General features: G+C 39.4%; 1 protein-coding gene across 3 annotated transcripts in view; it reads right to left on the bottom strand.

The window, feature by feature from the left end:
• The window catches only part of LIMA1 (LIM domain and actin binding 1), an 88,802-nt gene that overhangs the window by 59,322 nt on the left and 9,430 nt on the right, over positions 1 to 20,050 (bottom strand). The window contains exon 1 of one of the 3 annotated variants that reach the window (XM_055337008.1): positions 2,838 to 2,848. The exons of the other annotated variants lie outside the window; for them this stretch is intronic. The gene's annotated coding sequence lies outside the window, so the exon portion shown is untranslated. Of the gene's footprint in view, positions 1 to 2,837; positions 2,849 to 20,050 lie in introns of those variants that run through there. 3 annotated transcript variants of the gene reach the window in all.

Raw genomic sequence — 20,050 nt, forward strand, 5'->3', positions numbered from 1 at the left:
AGACTCCATGCTGACTACAGAGCCTGATGAGGGGCTCAATCTTATAACCCTGAGATCATGACCCAAGCCAAAATCAAGAGTTGGACGCTCAACTGACTGAGCCACCCAAGTGTTCCTCTACACATGTTCTTTGAAGTGCACTAGAATGAATCAAATAATATATATTTGTCTATCTGCCTTCCAGTTTGCATCTGACCCACCAAACAAGGACAGCCATTATTCTAATAAGAAAAAGACACAAGGGCTCAGCAGTTTAGCATGGCCTTCAGCCCAGGGCCTGATCCTGGAGACCTGGGATGGAGTCCCATGTCGGGCTCCCTGCATGGAGCCTGCTCCTGTCTTTGCCCCTCTCTCTCTCTCATGAATAAATAAATAAAATTTAAAAAAAGAAAAAGACACAGAAGCAACAATTCAGTTAAAGTTAGTCATGTAAAACCACAATAACGACCCTTGGGCCAAGTTTAGGAAATATTAAACAATACTAAGACACTGTTTGTACAATTATGCTTCCAATGTAGGTGTTGGTATAAATATTGTCAGTGTTATTATAGCAATCACTCTGGATCAAAGAAAAAATATGTAAGATATGTTCTCAAATGTATTTATAAAAAGGAAAAATCATTCATTATTTGAGGGACTAAGTGTGGTTAAAAAAAAAAAAAAAGAGTTTAATTCCCAGGTCTAATTCCATGGCTTTGATTGATCCTGGCCAGAAATCCAAGAAAAGTCAGAATATCTATCTTGGTATAAGGCTAGGATAAGCATACTTTCTACTTAAGGAATGAGGTAGCTCACACCCTGACCACATTTCTCTTTACAGAAGCACTACTAATTTCTTAACAATGTGATTAGCACCCTATGAAACAGATAAAGGTAAGAACCAGTACATGATTTTTGATAGACTCTGGTATCAGGTTACTGAGTAACTAGCTACTTTCTATAGTGTGTAGGGAGAGGGCCTTGCCCAAATAGAGTGTAAAATCTATTTGCTTGGAATGCTTTCCCTGCCCAGCAGGGAGTCTGCTTCTCCCTCTTCCTCTTCCCCTCCCCCTGTTCATGCTTTCTCTCTCTAATAAATTGAATAAAAATCTTTATTATAAATCTGTTGGCTTCCTGGCATGTACACAAATAATTCTATTACAAAGCAAAATGTGGTTAGAGGTAATGCAAGGTCTAGGAGTAGGGGATCTGATTTTCTGGCTTGATGAGAGGGAAGGGAAGAGGCATCAGATTGACTTGGGATTTACAGATGGGCAGAATTTCATCAACTGAGGGCAAGAGCAAGAAAGTGCATCTCAGGTAGGGAGAACAGCATTACACTATTAGGGAGTTGAAATAGCATAGAATACTTCAATGGAGTTGAAGGTACAAGAGTAGTAGGTATAAGAGTAGTTGAAGGTAAGGTAGAGAAAGAATGGGGCCAGAATGAGAAAAGCCTTGAAAATGATGTTAAGGGATGGAAAGAACTAGTCTGTGAGTGAGCAGAGATAAGGACTAGTCTTAACATGCCACTCCCCAGCACAAATGTGACTTTCATGGCAAATAAAAAAAATAATTTCTGTGAGCCCAATACGCACATCTGTAAGATAAGAGCTTTGTAGTGGATCACTCATAGTCTATATGCTGGAACATGAAAACTTCTGAAACAGCAAGTAACATAATGTGAAGCACGTTGTATTTTTAAGATTTATTTTTTATTTATTTTATTTTTATAAATAAAAATAAAATTCAATTTACCAAGCTATAACACCCAGTGCTCATCACATCACATGCCCTCCTTTATTTTTATTATTTTTAAGATTTTATTTATTTGAGAGAGAGCGAGAGCGAGTGCGAGCGAGCACAAGCAGTCGGGGAGTGGCAGAGGGAGAAGCACACTCTCCACTGAGCAGGGAGCCTGATGCAGGGCTCCATCCCAGGACCCTGGGACCATGACCTGAGCCAAAGGCAAAGGCAGATGCTCTACTGACTGAGCCACCCAGGCACTCCAGAAAGCATGTTTTAAAAGCTAATTCTGCAGCAGTGTATAACTTGATAAGAAGGGAAAAGATTGAAGTCTAATTTACTTGTCAAAAAGATCCTAAAACTGTCAAAGTGAGAGGTAGTCACAGTTCTTAGAATAAAATGGACTTAGGGATAGAGAAGGAATCAACACTGGCATCATCAAACTTAAATGATTAGAAAATTGTTGATGTCATTAACAGACAATAAATAGGGGAAGAAGTGGGAGAATGATGAGTTTTGCTTTACACATGTTGAAATATACACATCCACAAGAAAAATCCTAGTGATACACCATAGGAAGCTAAAAATTCAAGGCTAAGGTTAAAAATCTTAGACTCTTAGAAAGAAATGAACATTTTACAACATCTACTTATGTAAAGTACATATCTAATTCCCAAAACCACTTAACAAGATTGGTTTTATTGTCTTATATTTATGATGAAAAACTAAAACTCAGAGGTATTAAATAACTTTATAATGATCTCTTAGTTATAAAGTAGCAGAAATGGGATTCAAATCCATATTCTCTTTGATTTCCAAAATCCATTTTCTTTCCACTACAAGTAAAGAATAATGATTAAAATCGTCACTTTTAGCCAAGGTGGAAAATTGGATAACAAAAATTTTGAATCATCTAGCTGCAAACCCATACAAATTATCTTTCAGTAAGAATATAGTGCAGTGATCTTCCTAGAATGGTCAGCATCAGGGATAACCATTTGTTGTTTCAGTGAAACTTAGAGTTATACTGGGCCTGCTTGAAATACTCTCCATTGTGAATATTTTGACTTTCGTGGGCTTGAATTAAAGGTGTGATAGCTCTCCCTACTTACCGACACTCTTAGATGGGAATCTCATTCTCAGACTTTAGGACAACTTCCTTAATCCTAGAAATCTTGTTAAGAATGAGAAGGGGAAAAAAATGGAGGTGACTGGGTAGCTCAGTTAAGTGTCCAACTTTTGATTTCAGCTCAGGGTTGTGACATGAAGCCCCACATTGGGCTCTGTGAGCAAACTGTGGAGCCTGTTTACGATTCTCTCTCTCTCTCTCTCCATCCTCCTTCTCTCAAAAAAAAAAAAAAAGTGAGAAGGGCATGTACTGGAAAGACATATCTAGAAGGAAGTATTCAGTTTGGGCTGCAATATCTTTGAATATTTTTTTCCAGAGGCCCATTTGACTTCAAGATCCAATCCGTTGCATTGCTATGTACAAATAATAAAAGGCACTATCACTTATTGGACATTTACTAACTCACTTAATCCTTACAACCCTGGAGACAGTGTTATTTCCATAAAAAAAGAAAAAAATGGTCCATTGAGGTTGAGTAATTTGTCAGAGGTCATACGGCTAATATATGGCCCACACAGAAATCAGTGTTCAGACACCAAAACCCAACCTCTTAGGTCAAATGCATTCTACTGTCACTTCAACTGTGATGGAAGAAATTGCTGGATTGGTTGTCAATTGTGTGGAAGAGTTAAAGGAAATGGATATAACAAAAACAACTCTTAAGATTTTAGCCTCAGAGACTGCAAGGACAGTGGTATAAAGAACAATAATGGGATACACAGAAAGGGTAACTGCTTCCTGAGAAGGAAGATGTCTTCAGTTTTAGATACATAGGACAGATTTTAACATCAAGAGGGAACCTTAGAAATCAAGTAGCCAAGTCCCCCTTCTTACAGTAAGAGAATTGACCTATGGGCCAATAATTTTCCCCAACTCACCAACTAGTTAGTATGAGAGCCAGAGCTCTAATTCCCAGTTCAAAGTTCTTTTATCACACCTGGTAGCTTGAGGTAGGATAGCTAAATGTCCTATGGGTGAGCGGTAGCCTGGAGATAAAACCTTGAACAAAGGTCCTTTAAAAGTTTAAGGGTTGGGCAATGACTCACTGGAAAATTTGGTCCCAGGTATCTGCTTCCTTGAGCTCCTGCTGAGGGTGAGGCCTGTAGCTGCTCCAGGAAACCTACTTTAATAAAGTCATTTACAGACTTCACCTAACTAAGCAAACTGTCTTGCAGAATCCAGGCTGAGACTAAAGCTGCCACTAACACAGTCCTGTTCTTATAAATCTAATCTCCTAATCTCATCGTATCTTTCTCTCTCCTCTCACTCTCTCTCTCTCCTTCCCTCAGGAGATAGTTACTTGTGCAAGAGGCATAGTTGCCTGAACACAGACTAAAAAAAAATTAGAGAGAACAAAGTACAAACTAACTCGTTAAAAGAAAATGTTATTTTTAGAAACAGACTGTAGAGTTCTAAAGTTTTTTTTCTTTCTTGTTTAATCAAGAACTCTTCCTGATTTGAACATCAGGGAACAACTAGTTAAAAGGAAAAGACCAACCTAAAAGAATTCAGGGTGTAAAGGGAAATTTTAAACAAAAGCAACTTGAAATTTGTTCCCACATAATGATATAAACTTACTCCTTCCTTCCCTTTTTCTTTCTTCCCTTCTTTCTTAGATCCATGCCTAGTATGGAGCCCAAAGTGGGGTTTGAATGCATGATCTTGAGATCAAGACCTGAGTTAAGAGTCAGATGGTTAATCAGCTGAGCCACCCAGGCACCCCTACATTTATTTCTAAAATTTCTTATTTTTTACAAAAATAGTGACTAAATTCACATACTTGAAAAAGGTTTTGAAAGTTAATATTTTTTTAAATTTTTTTTTCTTTTTTTTTTATTAATTTTTTTTATTTATTTATGATAGTCACAGAGAGAGAGAGAGGCAGAGACACAGGCAGAGGGAGAAGCAGGCTCCATGTACCGGGAGCCCGATATGGGATTCGATCCCGGGTCTCCAGGATCGTGCCCTGAGCCAAAGGCAGGCGCCAAACCGCTGCGCCACCCAGGGATCCCTATTTTTTTAAATTTTTAAAAATTTATTTATGATAGTCACACACACAGAGAGAGAGAGAGAGAGAGAGAGAGAGAGGCACAGACACAGGCAGAGGGAGAAGCAGGCTCCATGCACCGGGAGCCCGACGTGGGACTCCATCCCGGGTCTCCAGGATCGCGCCCTGGGCCAAAGGCAGGCACCAAACCGCTGCACCACCTAGGGATCCCGTTAATAGTTTTTTTAATTTACAATTTTTAGATTTACACAAGAGTTGCAAAGATACACAGAAGTTCCCATGCAACTTCCACCTAGCTCTGTCTTATATTACCACGGGACAATTATCCAAATTAAGGATTTCCACTAAAGTCTTCTTTTTGTTCCAGAAGCCTACACTACATTTAATAGTCATGTCTTCTTAAGTCTCTTCCAATCTCTTTGACAGTTCCTCTGTTTTTGTCTTTCATGACCATGACACTTTTTTTTTTAAGATTTTTAATTTATTTATTCATGAGAGACAGAGACAGAGGGAAAGACATGGTAGAGGGAGAAGCAGGCTCCCTCTGGGGAGCCTGATATGGGACTCGATCCCAGGACCCCGAGATCACGACCTGACCCAAAGGCAGATGCTTAACCACTGAGCCATCCAGGCATCCCAACTATGACATTTTTGAAGAGTACTGGTCAGGTATTCTGTAGAATGCCCCTCAATTTGAGTTTCTTGTTTTTTCCAATAAAAAGAACCAGGGCTCTTTGAAGAAGTAGTTGAACTGGGGTGGGACAAATATACCTGATGAACTTGGGACATCTCATAATCCTTTAAAAAAAAGGTTTTTCCTTTTTAAAATATGATGTTTTCTCAGATTAGATCGAAGTTATAGAATTTTAGGAAGAATACCACAGAACTCACGTGGCTTCATCCTCAGTGTATCCTCCTATAAGAAGGCACAAGATGTTGATGTGTTATTATTGGTGATGTTAACCTTGATCATTTGCTACTACACTTGCCTCTATAATTCATAAATGTTTTGGGGGAGATATTTTATTCCTATTCCTTCTTAAACTTTTACTCATTAATTTTAGCATTCATGGCTGATCTTGCCTTCATTAATTATCATTGCCGTGTTCCAATGGCGATTTTCTGTTGCCCTCATTCCTTTTGCATTTATTAATTGGAATTCTTCTATAAGGAAGAAATGTCCTTTTCCTCTTGTTTATTCAATCATTTATTTATATTAGGAGAGACCCAGGGATATTATTTTATTTCCTGGGTTATAGTAATTCTTGGATTATTTTATTCCCAAGCTAATTTTATTTTCTTGCTCAAATTGTTCCCAGCTTTGGTCATTTGGAGCTCTTTCAGCTTGGCTCTAGTGTCTATTCAATGTGTCACCAATTTTTTTTTTTTAAGCAGTCCTGCTGTTTAGCACTATAAGATGTTCCAAACATATTTGCATGGCCTCAGCCCTGGAATCAACCACTTCATCAAGGAGTTCTGATTCCTTGATGAAGACTGGAGAAACCAAATCTAGGCACTACATGTGCTCATTGCTACTGAGATGTCACTGCTTCTAGGCTCTCTTGGAATACAGAACCAGGAATATATGTATGTGTATTAACTCATGTATATAATACACATCTATATTTTTATATTTATCTTTATACCTGTGTTGGTGTAGAGATATATATAAATATATATAGATATATATAGATATCCACACACACACACATACACACTCACACACATAATCTAGCATTACAAGATTCATTCTAGCATTCTTTTTATTTATTTGTAACTTTTTTTCTGATAGGGAGAAGCCAAACTCTATAGAATTTTTTTTTAATTTTTATTTATTTATGATAGTCACACACACAGAGAGAGAGAGAGAGGCAGAGACACAGGAGGAGGGAGAAGCAGGCTCCATGCCAGGAGCACGACGCGGGACTCTATCCCGGGACTCCAGGATCACGCCCTGGGCCAAAGGCAGGCGCTAAACCACTGTGCCACCCAGGGATCCCCAAACTCTATAGAATTTTGACATGAAAAGATAATATCCAAAATTATGCCATGACCAGTTTCTACTCCTTTGATACACCATATATTTTTTCACTCCACCTCGAATGTTATCTTTCCTCAATCTATTCACCTTTCAAGACTCCAGGAAAGACGGCATAGGGTTCTCCTCAAAGAACCCTTTCCTGAACTGCCCTAGCCCTGTTCGCAATCAGCACGGGTCACTCCCTTTATCTTACTATAATTTTATAAATTCTCCTTGTTAGAAAGATTCTTAGGATCAGGGGACAGGTCCACTTTGCCTCTTGCCCTCTTGCTTCAGAGGAACTTTATGAATAAAATAGAAGGAACTTTATGCATATGTTTTGAATGAAATTGCATGAACGTTTAAATTTTATCCAAACACTATCAGCACAAGAAAATGAATGCTTATTATTCAGTCTTAAGTCTAGTTGTTGAGAAAGTACATATCACTTTTCGGAACCATGAATTAGTAATTTTAGCGAATGAAACTTTGAGATATACTCAAGAGGGCAGCCCTGGTGGCTTGGTGGTTTAGCACCACCTTTGGCCCAGGGCCTGATCCTGGAGACCTGGGATCAAGTCCCATGTTGGGCTCCCTGCATGGAGCCTACTTCTCCCTCTGCCTTTGTCTCTGCCCCCCCCCCCAGCCCTGTGTCTCATGAATAAATAAATAAATAATCTTTAAAAAAAGATATACTCAAGAGATATGAAAAAAAAAAGGAACCAGTAAATATAAATACTGTACATAAAAGGCTCACTACTCTATTATCCAGCAACACTGTGACACAGAAGTTTGTAGGCAAGTCTAATGAGTCTGTTAGAATTATCACTGCTAGTGTTCTTGGAAGAGTTTTAGACAGGTCTCTGTAGAAATCTGTATCCTAGACAATAAGAAAATTGTAACAATGATCAAATTCCTAGGGGTCAACAAGGATGTAGATGTTTGCATCAAGACAAAAATCACTTCAATAACATCTTGTCTCTTTTTAAAAATCTCCTTTTAAGGATATTTTGCTCTTAAAAAAAAAAAACACTATGATGCAGAGCCAAAGTAATGAAAAGTTGGTTGTGTAATCCTGAGAAGCAATTTTACTTCTGGAAACTGCTCACCAAAGAATTAGAGCCACTTTCACTGGGCGCTTACAAAATTCACCCTTAGTGATTCACACTTTACCACTCCAGAAAAAAAAGAAGAAAAGGAAGCACACTTAGTATCATCTTTCCCTCCTTTTACCTATGTCTGGGGAAAAATAACTGTTATGAAATCTATCTGAGTTACCAACCTTTCCCTTCTGTCTTCTCAAAACTTTCATTTCACCTCTGCCTCTGTCCTTGCCTTCCCTACCTAAAAACACGCTCATATTTTTTTCTTAGAGGGGAGGAGGGGCAGAGAGATAGGGGGAGAGAGAAAACTTAAGCAGGTTCTACGCCCAGCATGTGAGCCTGACCAGGCAGGGCCCGATCTCAACCCTGAGATCTTGCCCTAAGCCATACCAAAAATTAGATGCTTAACCTACTGAGCCACCCAAAGTGCCCCCAAGCTCACATTTCTGATGTGTTTGTGTACACATATCTGAAATTCGTATATATAAATAATGTTTTTTTCTCTTAAGCCTTTTTCCCCTCAATCTATCACCTCAACCTTGATCCAACTTCACAGTCAAACCTTAGTCTCTAGGTGCTCACTGTTTCCATTTTCTCACCTTCCATTCATCCCTCTGACCACTTGGGTCTGTCTTCTACTTCTACCATCATACAGATGTTACTCTCCTAAAGGTCTCTTGCTATCAAATCCAAGGACCATGTCTTAGTTGTTATCATTCTCTGTTGCTGTTTGTTGATTAGTCTCTCATTTCTGACATTGTATTTTCCTTTTTTTCCTAACTAGAACTCTCCTGATTCCTAATTTCAAATCATTTTCAATTTTTGGACTGAATCCCTTCACTCTCCCTCGGCTCACCTCTGTTCCTAGGCATTACTGAAAGGTCAGTTTCTCTCCTCTCTTTGGGTAAGCTCAGCCACTCTCAACTCATCAAAGATCACTTAACACCAGACAATTTCCAAAGATATATCTTAAGCTGTAAGCTTCTTAACTTCCAGCCCCAGAATTTCTACTGCATGCTGAATAGCTTCATATGTTCCATAAATAAACAACATAACACAGTGCAAATCATGTGTGTCATTCTCTCTTATCTTTACTCCTCGAATTAAGTTTAACCACAAAAAATTTTTCTCCCATGATGAACTGGCATATACATTTTTGCTTTTACTAAATAAAATAATACAACATGAAGTATAGTATGATCTAACAAAATGTGCACAAGTTCTAAAGTTAAAAAGAGGGCTTACAGGCTCTTGCTCTCCCTCTAATTGTGGTGACTACTGGCAATTTTGTCACCTCTCTGAGGAGTATACCGTCACCTACCTGAGTTTGTCAAGTGTTCTTCATAAAATGTCTAACACAGTGACATATAGAAGGGAGAAAAAAAAGAGGCTAAGAATATAGGCAATCGAGTAGAATCTAGCTGTCGAATCTCACACCATATACTAGCTGTTATAATCTGCCTCAGTTTCCTCAAATTGGGGATAAAAGAACCTATTTCATAGCTTTGTTTTGATCATTAAAACAAGTTCCTAGGGGATCCCTGGGTGGCGCAGTGGTTTGGCGCCTGCCTTTGGCCCAGGGCGGGATCCTGGAGACCCGGGATCGAATCCCACGTCGGGCTCCTGATGCATGGAGCCTGCTTCTCCCTCTGCCTGTGTCTCTGCCTCTCTCTCTCTCTGTGTGTGTGACTATCATAAATAAAATAAAATAAAAAAATTAAAAAAAAAACAAGTTCCTAGGGCAGCCCTGATGGCCCAGCGGTTTGGCACCGCCTTCCACCCAGGGTGCGATCCTGGGGACCCGGGATCGAGTCCCACATCGGGCTCCCTGCATGGGGCCTGCTTCTCCCTCTGCCTGTGTCTCTGCCTCTCTCTCTCTGTGTCTGTCATGAATAAATAAATAAAATCTTTAAAAATAAATAAATAAAACAAGCTCCTAAATGTCATGTATGAATGACACTACCAAGCACCTAATAAATGCTCAAAATGTTTATTATTATTTAATCAGCATTATTTTACAGGCACCCTTTCACATGTAGACTTAATACAAACTTTTTCTCATATCTTTAGGCAGGCTCAATTTCTCTCTCTTAATCTCTTGTCTTTCTTCATACATATTCCCCACTCTGTTTGAAAATGTTTTGGATCCTCCCTGGGCTTATGCTACCTCCCAGCTAAAAAAGACACACACGGTGGGGGGGGGGGTACTCAAGTATTTGTAAAATAAAGGGAGGAATACCAGTCATTTGAAATGATTTCCTGGATTTCAACTATTTTTATAGACTAGTGCTTTTTTGAGGGGGAGGGATGAAACAGTGGGCTATTTATTTCAAGACAAATATTTCCAAACTATAGGAAACCAGTGGATACAGCATCAAAAATGGTTCTTCCCTCAGGTAGAATAATACTGAATCCTATCAATACAGGTTGTTTTAGTCAACTGCTTTTGTTGTCATAATTCAGGTGTTTTCTTAGAAATGTTATTCCTTACAAATAACCATTTGGCTTTTGAAACCCTTAATTTAGTAGGTCACAACTTTGAGTAAAACAACAATCACCTAGGAAACTTTTTTTTTCAAGTTTGATATGAATTTTATTCTATTTTATGTATAACTTTAAGTACATAAAGGTTTATTTTCACAGGCCTCAGGAAATAGGTAGAAGTTACAGGACAATGGCTCTTCCCACCAACAAAGTTGCGTATTTTGGTAAGTGTCCTAGAGAGAAAAACTGTAATTTACATTTGTAATGCTGTGCAAGACTCTTACATTTGACTTAAAAGCAGGCTGCAGGGGATCCCTGGGTGGTGCAGCGGTTTAGCGCCTGCCTTTGGCCCAGGGCGCGATCCTGGAGACCCGGGATCGAATCCCACGTCGGGCTCCCGGCATGGAGCCTGCTTCTCCCTCTGCCTGTGTCTCTGCCTCTCTCTCTCTCTCTGTGACTATTGTAAATAAATAAAAATTAAAAAAAAAAAAAAAAAAAGCAGGCTGCAGTGGAAATTTTAGTCCTCTGCTCCGGTGCCTGGACAGAAACCAAAAGCAGTTGAGCATGACAGGGCAAAGGAGGCAGTGAAGGTGGAAGACAGGCACCAGCATGGAAGGAGAAAGGAATTCCAGATTCCTTGGAATGGTGTGTTTCTTTTTTTCCGTCCCTTGTTTAAGTCATCTCTGTAGGAAGGTGCTGGGCAGGGATCCCAGAGAAAGGAAGGGTCCAAGACTCCTTTAACTGGCCTGGGTGCCAGGCACTGCCACAGCAGCTGGTAGAGGAGAATCTCCTCTCTCAGATTCAGGCAGACCCAGGATGGAATGCAGAATAAAAGGAATGCTTATAGGAAACAATTTTTCTTGGAAACCTATATGGTCAAACCTTAGCCTTTGGTCCAGTGCAACCCCTGCCTCACTTGTCAACAGTGAAAAATTAGTTTGGCTAGAAGAACCAGCTAGAATCACACCAGCTTCTGCTACCTTCATGCTCACTGTTAGAAAAAGATGAACTTGTATGAACATTCTGATCTGCTAACTCCTGGGGACTGCTTTATTCTTTCCCCAAAGACTGTTTGTTGATCAAATAACCCCCAAAAGCTGAATGCTAAAACACACCACTGTGGTGTGTGATTTCTTAAGAATGGACTGGTGGGCAAGGCCCCTGTGTGGCTCAGTCGGTTAAGCGTCTGCCTTTGTCTAAGGTCATGATCCAATGTCTAAGGGTCCTGGGATGGAGCGCCATGCCCTGCATTGGGTTCCCTGCTCAATAGGGAGCCTGCTTCTCCCTTCTCCTGCCGCTCAGGCTCTATCTCTGTCTCTCTCAGGTTTAAAAACAAAAAACAAAAAACAAAAACAAACAAACAAAAAAAACTTTAAAAAAAAAAAAAAGAATGGACTAGCAGTGTGGTTGAGCTGATAGGGAAAAGCCCTACCTCCCTGCCAAAGATCAGCTGATCTGCTCTACTGCCCCCAAATCTCAGCCTGAGGTATATTTCATTGAGAGCAGAAAGCAGAGAAGCAGTTTAAGAGCAGAAAGGTAGAGGAAAACTAAAAAAGAACCATCTTGATAGATTTATCCCATGGTATGAAGGAGTGGGCAAAGAGCCCAGTGGCACTTTGCTCATCCAGCAAGCAATTTCTGTCACTGTGGGGACCAACTTCTGCCCATTCCACAGGGTCTTGAACAACTCAGGAATTCATTAGTCACCACCTCTGTAGGAACGAAGACCTTCATCTCACATTTGGTGCTGGGTGTCACGCAACCCAGGAGTACTTGCTCAGGTAAACATGGCAGCCCGACTTTGTTGATGGAAATGGCTGACACTTTACCTATTATCTGAATTTTGACATCCCTACTATTGATTATCTCCATAATGCCCACCACTTCATTAAACACTGGACCAAGTTTCTTCCTTTTTTTTTTTTTTTTTAAAGATTTTATTTGAGAGAGCAAGAGTGAGTGAGAAAGAGCACAAGTGGAGGGGAGGAGCAGAGGGAGAGGAACAAGAAGACTCTGCTGAGCAGGGAGCCTGATGTGGGGCTCGAGTCCAGAGATCATGACTTGAGTCAAAGGCAGATGCCTAAATGACTGAGCTACCCAGGCACCCCCGAGACCAAGCTTCTGATAGTTATCTACTGTAATGGAGTTCATTTGCTCTTGATTTGCAATGTCACGTGACACACTTGTATATGTAAGGCACCTGTTTCAGCTCTGTGTCATCAATCACCAAGTTAGAAACATTGTCTTGATTTTCTGCTCTCCAGGGAAGTTTGTTTTAAATACTGATTTCCAGGTCCCAATCCACAATTCTGACTCATTAGGTTTGGAGTAGGGCCTGGGAAGACCACATTTTAACAAGAACCTTGCAGTGGTTCTAGTGTCAGAGGTTTCCCCATCACATGTTGGAAAATATTGAAATAAAAGGGTTTAAGACCCATATGTATTCCAAGAAAAATAGATAAGGATAAAATATTTTTTTTTTATTGCTTACTTTCAAATATTGCCATTCAAAGAGCACCTGGGTGGCTCAGTGGGTTGAGCATCTGACTCTTGAATTTGGCTCAGGCCATCATCTCAAGGTTGTGAAATGGAGGCCTGCATAGGGCTCTGTGCTCAGTGGGGAATCTGCTTAGACTCTCTCCCTCTGCCCTTCCCTCCACTCACACTTGCACTCTCACAAATAAATAAAATCTTTAAAAACAAAACAAAAACCTTGCCTGCCCAGAAGGCACAAAATTACTCTGTAACTGACTCATGATAATAAAATTGTGTTTTTATTCCTTTTTTCTCGAGTTTGATTTGTTGCTGAATTTAAAATGCTGCTTGAGAAAAGTATACAAAATTTTAAAAATGGTATCTGAGCAGAAATTCCAATTTATTTTTACCTACTGCATATGAAAGCAGCTGAAGTTGAGATGTCAAAAGTTAAAGAAGGAAGCCAAAAGACTTGGGCTCTAATCTTTAATCTGCAACTAATTAGCAGTATTATCTGCTAGGAAGTCATTTCTTGTGTAAAATGAATGGGTTAAAATTACCTAGTATTTTTTCTAACAGCAGGTCACAGTTAGTGAATTATGAAATCAATGTTAACAGATCAGAACCAAGATGTTTGTTTGTACTAGAGAAGAAGAATAGAATGAAACCCATAATGTCAGGCTGCATCACACAAAGTGTAAGTATTCTTTTATAAGACTTTAGTTTCAGTTATTTGTGTGTGTATAAACTGGGTAAGAATGTAAAATATTTCTTACTGTGGGATGTGGTTAAAAAGATTACAGTTTGACAAGTGTTGGCAAAGATGTAGAGAAATTGAAATTCTCATATACACTGCTGATGAGAATGTAAAATAATGCAGTTGCTTTGGAAAACAGCTGGCAGCTCCTCAGAGGGTTAAACACATCATTATCATATGATCCAGCAGTTCTACTCCTAGGAGGGCACACACACACAGAGAAATGAAAAAAGAAGATATGGCCACACAAAAACTTGTACAAGATTGTGTATAATAACCATTATTCACAATAGCCCCAAACTGGAAACATTGCAAATGTTCATCAACTGATAAGCAGATAAAATGTGGTCTATCCATATAAGGTATAATATTTAGCCATGAAAAGGAATGAAGTACTGATATATGCTACAGCATGAATGAACCTTGAAAAAATTATGCCAAGTAGAAGAAACCAGTCACAAGGATCATACATGATTCCATTTATATGAAATGTCTAGAAGTGACATACCTATAGAAACAAAGTGGTCACTTAGCCCTCGCAGTGGGGTTTGAAGACGATTGGACTGCTAAAGAGTATGGGGTTTTTCTGGGAGGTAAGGAAAGCATCATAAAATTGACTGGGGGTGGGATCCCTGGGTGGCTCAGCGGTTTAGCGCCTGCCTTTGGCCCAGGGGCGATCCTGGAGTCCCGGGATCAAGTCCCGCATCGGGCTCCCTGCATGGAGCCTGCTTCTCCCTCCTCCTGCGTCTCTGCCTCTCTCTCTCTCTCTCTCTCTATGTCTATCATAAATAAATAAATCTTAAAAAAAATTGACTGGGGGTGATGGCTGCACAACTCTGTGAATATACCAAAAACCACTGAAATGCACACTTTAAATAGGTAAATTGTAGGGATGCCTGGGTGGCTCAGTGGTCCAGCATCTGCCTTGGGTTGAGGGTGTGATCCCAGAGTACTGGGATTGAGTCCCACATCGGGCTCCCTGAAGGGAGCTCTGCTTCTCCCTCTGCCTCTGTCTCTGCCTGTCTCTGTGTGTCTCTCAACAATAAATATTTAAAAAATTTTTAATTTCATAATTATTAGAAAAATTACCTATCTTTTTTTTTTAAGATTTATTTATTTATTGATGAGAGACATGCAGAGGCAGAGGGAGAAGCAGGCTCCTCATAGAGAGCTGGATGTGGGACTCAATCTAGTATCCCGGGATCATTCTCTGAGCCAAAGGCTGAGGCTCAAGGGCTGAGCCACCCAGGCATCCCTATCTCATCTTAAATGTTTCTTTTGGACACATGAGCAATTACTTCTTGTAGTTTTCCAAAAGTCAAATTAAACATGAATCACTTTTTTAGTATAAATGTAACTAAATTGCAAGAAGGAAAAGTCCAGACATAAATGTTGGGCCTTCATAAGGTTCTTGGGCAATTTAAAAATTTTCAATCTTTGATTAAATCAGTGATTTTCAAAGTTCAAGCAGCCAAGGTGGAATTACCCGGCATCCTTCCTATCTCCCCACACCACCCTCCTTTAACCTTCTTCCTTTTGGGGAACCTCTTCTCAGTTCTCAACAAGGGCTCCCAATTTGTTCACTGCCTAGCTTCCTTGTCTGTGACTGGGCAGGTGATAGGGCTGCTTATCATAAACAATGATGTGCAAACATACAATGTAAGCAAAAGAAGTCTCTGCCCACTCTTGTATACCGCTTCCCTCAAGACGATTTGACTTGCCAGAGGTAACCTGTCATACTTTGTAGTAAAAATTTTCTGATATCTATACGTGATAATTATAGCACACAGCACAATAGGTCAGTCACTGTCCCAAGCATTCTACAATATATTATTTTATCCTCATAACAACTCTTGAGATACTATACCGATGACTATTTTACAAACCAGGAAACTGAGGCATGGAGATACTAGTGCCAACTTATAAACACCTACATTTTTAAAAAATTACAATGATTTTATGTTAATGTACTATCCAGCAATTATTTATTTCCTCTTGGACATCTTACCACACACAAGAGGAGGACATATAGGGAAGGACACATAGATGCAGGAGGACATTTAGATCTACCTCAGCCTTTCAGTACCAGATACAATTTCACTCCCCAACAGTCTATAACTTATTTAACCTGGCTCCTGTCAATGAATATATAGGTTGCTGTAGGTTCTTCATAATTAAGAACAAGACTAAAATGAACATGTTTCTACCATTGCCTATTTGGAGGTGTGCATCTATGGTATAAATTTCTGGAAGCAGCATTTCTAGTTTAAGAGGACTATGCATTAAAAATTTTAATATACATTCCCAAATTTTCCTCCAAGGAAGTTACATCAATTTATACATATATTTTGCATCAATTTATATTTGAACCACTAGCTATATGAGAAAGACTGTTTTCCACATCCTTATGAATACTGAGCATGATTAATCCTTTGGATTTTTTCCAATCTGCTAGATGTGTGAAAAAATGGTACATTATTGTTTTAGTTTTCATTCCTTTAATCATGGGGAAGGTTGAACATATTTTCAAATGTGTGCGGGGGGGGGCCCTCAACACACTTATTTTCTGAAACTACATTTACTTTAAACATTGTTTATAAATTGTTTATTAGCTCTACAACTTAATTACATTTTAAAGTTGCAGAAGGACTTTCTTAATACCACGTGTAACTCCTTGTACAATTCAAATTGCCTCTCACAGCAGCTGTCCTTTCCTGGTGTCTGATTCCTATCCAGATCTCATTAATATTCTTTCCAAACAGAAATGTTGCTTGACTATACAGATGAGATCGTTTTTATAGAGTTCCCTTCTGTAGGGCACCCACCCCTTGACTGCTTATTAATATTTCCACCAGAGCACAATCCTATGAGAAGCCTGACACTGAGAATCCAAGCATTAAGATCACTTCAGCTGCTACCTTCAACTAGCCAATCTAATGATTCTCAGTTGTGCCAGGGGGTGAGAGGAGGGAGGTGAGGGAGGGTTTGGAGAGGGAGCTTTGAATATCTGGATCATTAGAATCTGAATTTCTCATGTGGAATCCAAACACTTTTAATTTTTCCTTTTTAAGATTTTATTTATTTATGAGAGACACAGAGAGATGGGCAGAGACATAGGCAGAGGAAGAAGCAGGCTCCCTGCGGGGAGCCTGACGTGGGACTGGATCCCAGAACCCCAGGATTACAACCCTGAGCCAAAGGCAGACACACAACCACTGAGCCACCCAGGTGCCCCCACTTCTAATTTTTCTTAAAAGAGTCCCCTACGATTCCAATGTAAAAACAGCTTTGGGAGTTTAAATTTGGCTTGATCCCAGAGTTATTAGGTCCCATCAGGGAGGCAGACACTAGCCCTAATCACCCACCATCCAGATGGACTGTATCAGAATTAGGTAAAGAATCTGGGCCACCTTAGCATAAGCCTGGGGATCGGTTACTGGGCACTGGTCATACGCACGGTGATTCATTCCATTTGATTTTACTCCCTTAGTACTTACCATACCATGAAACAAATATTATTCTCATCTTATAGGGAAAGAAACTGAAGTTCAGAAAGGTTAAATAACTTGCTCAAGATCACACAACTAGTTAGTCTGACAGATGGTATCTGGGGGTGGTCTGGGCCAGTCTTATCCTAAGTATCTTGAAATTAGAAGGGCTAATTCAAATGTCCCAGCCTGTTCTACATCTAAGCCCACTCTGCCCCTTTCAGCTCAAATTGACATCTTGAGTCTACCACTAACCTATTGGGTAACACTCAGAAAATTACTCTAAGTCTTAGCACATCATCTCTAAAATGTTCCTTTAGCTCAGTGCTAAAATAAATACTTTATAAAGTGATAGTGGTGGTGGTAATAAAAATAGTGAACATTTACTGAACACTTACCATGTGATAGATACTGTGTTATTTTGCACATAGAAGTTTCTTAATCCTCACAGTAACACACTTAGAATATTATTGTCCCACTTTACAGATGAAGAAACTGAGGCCCAGAAAGGTCAAATGAATGTTAACGTTCGTTTTTTTTAGGAGACTGAGATGAAAATAAAATGACCTCTAGCACAGAGAATAAATCATGCTAATGTACCCTGTATTTCAGGGTCAACTTATTTTTGTTAAATCAGTAATAAGAAAAGAAAATCTCTAATGTCATCTCTGAGAAACTGGCAGTAACTACCAGGAACACCAGATCTGTGTAAAACCCTGACACCATTTCTCTGCACCCAAAAGTCTAAATCTTTCTCAAATCTCTCTCACTGCATAAGGGCCAAATTTTAGGTGTTCTCAATACCTCTGTAAAGACTCTAAATAGAAAATGAAAAATCAACATGCAACATGGCCTCTATTACTTTATTCATCAATTTTAATATCTTATCTTCTTGTACTTTGGAAACCCAAATTAGCTTTTTACATAACTGTGGTAACCTTCACATATCTTGTTTAGATAGGTAAAAGAGTAACGTGCAATTACAGCCATTGGGGGCCCCTGGGTGGCTCAGTCGGTTACGTGCCTTCAGCACAGGTCATGATCCCAGGGTCCCGGAATCAAGCCCTGCATGGGACTCCCTGCTCAGCAGGGGGCCTGCTTCTCCCTCTGCCCCTGCCCTTGTTCCTGCTCTCTCTCTCTCTCTCTCTCTCTCTCAAATAAATAAAGTCTTAAAAAAAAAATAAAAACAATTTTGGATCTAAAATTTTTAGGTCACAAAGAACCACCTAAGAATCTTCCTAATCTGTTTTCTTCTCCTTTAAATTAAAAATTACCCAATCTACTGCAAGTTTGATTCTACCTCTCTCTCAAATTTAATTTGTTATTTATTTGCTTGGTTCTTCTTCCTCCTCCCCCTGCCCAGTTGATAATTAACTTACTGTAAGGGCAAACATAATCTAGTGGATTGAGGGTTTTTTTTTTTTCAGTATTTTTCATACATAATAAAAATCTCTATCGATAGGTAAAAAGAAAAAAAAAAGGATAATTATGTCAGTAACTTCAAATTTAAAGTGAAAAGTGGAGAAAGGCATAGTTAATCAGAAAAAGAATGTGGAAATTTAGTCAACTAAGACCATTACAGCAAGCATAGATTTACTCTGAATAGCCTGTTTCTCCTTCAGCCTTTGTACCATTACGTGCTTTAACATCAGATGCATCAAATTTCAGTGCCTGAGGGGATCCCTGGGTGGCTCAGTGGTTTAGCGCCTGCCTTTGGCCCAGGGTGCGATCCTGGAGTTCCGGGATCGAGTCCCACGTTGGGCTCCCGGCTTGGAGCCTGCCTCTCTCTCTCTCTCTCTATCATGAATAAATAAATAAATCTTTAAACAAAATATCAGTGCCTGGTAGGGTACAGAGGCTCAATCAATATGTCATATAAATAAAAAACAGCATTATGCTAGTTTTCAGTTGCCACATATCTCAACAAAGGCCCAACCACATAACTGAACCTCTAGAAACCACATGCTCACAGATCTTGTCAATTAGGTGCTTAATTAAGACAAAGTAGCTAAATTAAGTCTGCTTTACAATGTGTCTGCTTTACAATGTCAAAGCCGAAGAAATATGTATGCTTATTTTAAGAAGGCAGCTTCCCTTATGGATACAACCTCCTTATACCAGTCCTTTGTCCTTAATAATTAATTGAGTTTTCTCCAAATACAGGGCTTCTTAGTTTCACGCTTGGCCATTTCCAGGAAGGGCCTGGCTTCCATTCTTCTTATCTGAAATTTTAGATGATGTGTTTTTTTTTTTTTTTTTTCAGGACTCGCTCAATCTGAAAAGCCAGTTCAGATCAATTTAACCAAATCCCTTCAAGCAAGAGAATTAAAACAGGTTTACTGAAAAGTGACTCTTCTCTAGGCAAGTTCTCTAATCTCTCCTTTCTGTACAAATCTGAGAAGCTAACCCAGAACAATGCTTTAATCGAGGACAAACATAGCTGAAGCTGGTCAAACAGACTTATAAACCACAGAGCCATAGAAGTGATAAAATTTTGCTACTTATCCCAATCAATGCTATGCATCTTATTTCTTAGGGAATTGTCACCAACAATGTTAATGTTTTAACCACATTTTAATGTTTACCTCCTAAAAATTACCTCAAATTATGGTGCTGTTCTAAAAAGTTATTGAGAGGCATTTATTGAGTAGTGGTCTTTTAGTTGGCATGGGAAAGTCAATCAATTTTGGGGGGGTCTTAGTTTCTTCATCTCAAAAACATATTCACAAGGGATAGTCTTAAGGATTACCAGTTTTTTTGTTGTTTTATTTTTTTAGAGAGAGAGAGAATCTTAAGCAGACTCCATGCTCCTCCAAGGATCCTGATGATGCAGGGCATGACTTTACAACCAATCATGACCC

This window comes from Nyctereutes procyonoides, unplaced genomic scaffold (assembly GCF_905146905.1).
Source record: "Nyctereutes procyonoides isolate TBG_1078 unplaced genomic scaffold, NYPRO_anot_genome, whole genome shotgun sequence".
In the NCBI taxonomy this organism is placed as follows: domain Eukaryota; kingdom Metazoa; phylum Chordata; class Mammalia; order Carnivora; family Canidae; genus Nyctereutes; species Nyctereutes procyonoides.